Here is a 4,034-nt window from a genome sequence, read left to right as displayed (position 1 = left end):
CTCTCCTTTCCTGGTCATCTCCTGCCTCCAGCAGAGCCCCCAGGCTGAGCTGCCCACCCCACCTCCTCTCCTGTCACCCCTTGTCCTAGGGAAGCTCTGGCCCAGCGTCCTGGGGTGTGGAGAGGCCCATGCAGGCCAGCTGGAGCCCTGGGTCCCTAGAGAGTAGCTCTTCTGGCTGCCTTACCCGTGTGACCCACTCCCTGACTGGAGGTGTGCTCTCAGGGAACCTGAGCCTCCCTGTGCACGGACCAGCTCCTGACCACCATCCAGGGCCATTTCCAAGGCAGTTCTTCAGAGGCTGACCCCGTGGACCCGGCTGCCCCCAGTGTTGGATGGGAGGCCAGGCCCCAGCTAAGCACAGCCTGTTCTCTTCCCCATAGGCCTGGGGGCAGGCAGGAGCACAGGGCCATGCAATGAGTGGGCAGGGGTGGCAGAGGGCTCCCTGGTCAGGGGTCCCACCTTCCCTTCCCCCAGGGAGGTCACCTGACATCTGAGCTCTGGCCACAGCAGAAAGGCCTCCTGCCCCAGCCTGCAGCTCTCCCTCTTGAGAGGAGCCGCAGATCCTGGAAAAGCTCTGGGGCCACCTCCTAGGTTTGGGGGGACAGAGCTCTGAGAGATGACGGCTGAAGACATGAGTCCTGATGGGGCTGCTGTGTGCTCACCCCTTGGCTTTCTTCTTTCCATGCATATGATAAGGCAAAGTGTGGAGACAATGACGTTGACAATGAGGCTCCCTGAGAGAAACCACACCCAGCAGGAGTTGCTGGTCCCAGGTCCGGCCTCGGTCACCAGCCAGCTGCTGCACCTGCGGGAGTGGGGCCGAGGACATGGGAGCGGCAGGTGCAGCCCCTGGTGCTCACTCAGCCCCAGGGAGCGTCCCCGGCTCCCAGGGCTCTGGGCGGTGAAGGTAGGTCCCGGGGAGGCTGGACTAGTGGCAGCTCCGGGATGAGACCTCAGAGGTCTGTCTGACTTTTCCAAGCCTGGCTATGGGGAGGTGGAGAGAAGGAAGGAGGAGGAGAGAAACAAGGAGAGACTGGGCAAAGAAGACAGGACGGCAGATGGAGAGGGGAGAGAAGTGGGAGGCAGCCAGCAGTGCAGAGCCCTGAGAGTGATTTCACTAGCACCACTGTCCTGGGCCGCCTGGTGCCACATATTTGAAAACAGTTGTTTCATTTAAGCTTGTCCACTCAGTAGCTGTTGAATGTGGGAGGGTATCTTGGTCTATTCAGGTTGCTATAAGAATAAAAACTTCCATAGACTGAGTGGCTTAAAAAGAACAGAAAATGTGGCCGGGCGCGGTGACTCACACCTGTAATCCCAGCACTTTGGGAGGCTGAGGCAGGTGGATCATTTGAAGTCAGGAGTTTAAGACCAGCCTGGCCAACATGGTGAAACCTCATCTCACTAAAAATACAAAAACTAGCTGGGTGTGGTAGCGGGTGCCTATAATCCCAGCTACTCGGGAAGCTGAGGCAGGAGAACAGCTAGAACCCAGCAGGCAGAGGTTGCAGTGAGCTGAGAACCCGCCACTGGGCAACAGAGCGAGACTCCATCTCAAAAACAAACAAACAAACAAACAGGAGTTTATTTCTCACATTTTTGGAGGCTGGGGGTCCAAGATCAAGGTGCTGGCTGATTCGGGGTCTGGTGAGGGTCTCTTCCTGGTTCCTAGATGGCTCCTCGTTGTGTCTTGACACAGTGGTCAGGGTGCGGGAGCCTTCTAGGGCCTCTTTTTTAAGGGCACTAACCCATTCCTGGAGGCTTCACCTTCACCAACCACCTAAACACCTCACCTCCTCCGTGAGGCCTTCTCTGATTGCTGAGTAAGCCCTGTCCCTGCTCCCTGCCCCATGTGTCCACCGGCCTCAGCCCTCCGCCCCTTTTCCCCCCTCCCTGTGGTCAGCCCTGCCTCGGCTATCCGCCCTGTTTCTCCCTTCTTTTTTTTTGAGACGGAGTCTCGCTCTGTGGCCCAGGCTGGAGTGCAGTGGCCGGATCTCAGCTCACTGCAAGCTCCGCCTCCCGGGTTCACGCCATTCTCCCGCCTCAGCCTCCCGAGTAGCTGGGACTACAGGCGCTGCCACCTCGCCCGGCTAGTTTTTTGTATTTTTTTAATAGAGACGGGGTTTCACCGTGTTAGCCAGGATGGTCTCGATCTCCTGACCTCATGATCCGCCCGTCTCGGCCTCCCAAAGTGCTGGGATTACAGGCTTGAGCCACCGCGCCCGGCCTGTTTCTCCCTTCTCTGTAATCTGCCCGCTCTCCTGGAATGCAGACTCCAGGGGTCCAGGGTGTTGCCTCCCGGGCAGCAGGAGAAAAGGTCCTGGGCTCCTGACCCAGCGCTCAGCGCCCCCCGCTAAGTACAGCACTCACTCCTTCATCCATCCAGCGCGGGCTCTCCCGGCACCAGCACCTCCAGGCCCTGTCCAGGACACCAGGGTCATCAGGGAGGAAATGAGGCAGCCCAAGGAGGCGGGAGATGGGGCTCTCCCCAGCCCCCAACCGTCCCCGCCACCAAGGTCACCTGCAGAATGTCACCGCCCCCATCCCCGGGCCCACCAGAGCCAGCAGGGAGAGGGAGGCAGGCGAGCCCCCCAGCCCCATGCCTCCTGTTGCAGGGACTCCCCAGACCCAATGCTCCCTGGTGGCCCAGGTCCTCTCCTTCCTATGCCCCTGTGACCTGGGCCCGGGGACGCAGGGCCCCTCCCCACTCCTGTCACAGCCAGGGCCTGAGCCCAGAGACCCAGGGATCCCACTGGGTGACCCACTCCCCATGAACTCAGGACCAGGGGCCAGGCTGAGGATTTAGAGGGCATTCTGTGCACACCTCCCCCTGGGGCAGGTGGGGAAACTGAGGCTGAGACTGGTCCATGTCACAGACACAAAACACAGACCCTCACCCCTAGGCTGGGCTTCCCCCCACCACTCTGCGAAGACTGAGAAGCCCCAGGCCCCCAAGAGTTCAGTACCCCGTCACCCCACTGCCCTTTCATGAGGTCTCCGTGGATCCCCACAGGGCCAGCCCCACACCCCAACCTCCCGGCTGGACCGTCTCCAAGGGACTGTCCGGAAATCCCCAAGGACGCTTCCCTTTTCTCCTGATGGGAGTCTCTAGGCACAGAGGGTGGGACTGCGGCTGTGGGTACCCGAGGCCTGGAGCCCCACCCTAGGGGATGGAGGGCAGGGTCCCGGGGCCCAGCTAAGGGCTCCCTCTCCACTTCTTGGCCTTCAAGACTGGCCTGCACCTCCCCTGCTCTGTGCCAGTGTAGGCCAGGCAGGGGGCCGAGGCCCAGGCCTGGTCATGGCCATTCTGGTCATGGTCCAGTGAAGGATTTAAGTCCAGAAGCCAAATGTCTACAATCGTGTGGTGTGGGCGCTCATGATGGACTGCCCATGTCATGGGGGGCTCTGAGGGATGAAGAAGAGCCTGCGGGGGGCGAGCCGGGCTGTGCTTCTCTGAGAAAGTGCAGGAGTTGAGCGCTGCTGCAGAGGGAAGCTGGGGTCCACTGCTGGTGAGTGGGGAGGGGACGGGACACAGAACAGGCCGTGGCCCACCCCGAGAGGGAGGCACAGACACCAGGCCCGTTCTGTGCTCTGGAGGCTTTGGGTAGCTGTCAGGCTGGTTAAACGGTGTGCAGAGCAGACAGAAGCAGACCCCGCCCATCTGGGGTCACCCAGGTGGGTGGCCCTCACAGGGGAGGCTGCCGGGGATGACAGGAGGGTGGAGCAGGTGCTGGTGCAGGAGGCCCGTGGAACCTGGAGGACTCTGTGTCCAGCTTTCAAGGCCAAGGGCGGGAGCAGTTCCAAGGCCTCGGGTCTGGGGACAGAAGGGAGAGGACTTGGGGACTGGGGGCGGTCAGAGCATTGTGGGAGAGATCTGGGGCAGCTGGGGCTTTCCAGAGGGTGAGGCGTCTGCTGGGAATCAGAGCAGCCCCAGGCATCCCCAGGCCCCCAGCCCAGCCCTGCTTCCTCCACGCTGCAGGCCAGGGTATCAGTTGCCTGCTGGGAAACCTTAGGGTGCCTCTGGCTCAGGTACC

This window comes from Colobus angolensis, unplaced genomic scaffold (assembly GCF_000951035.1).
Source record: "Colobus angolensis palliatus isolate OR3802 unplaced genomic scaffold, Cang.pa_1.0 Scaffold89, whole genome shotgun sequence".
Classification (NCBI taxonomy): Eukaryota; Metazoa; Chordata; class Mammalia; order Primates; family Cercopithecidae; genus Colobus; species Colobus angolensis.
The sequence above is the reverse complement of the archived record's forward strand: the minus strand, read 5'-3'. Positions refer to the sequence as shown.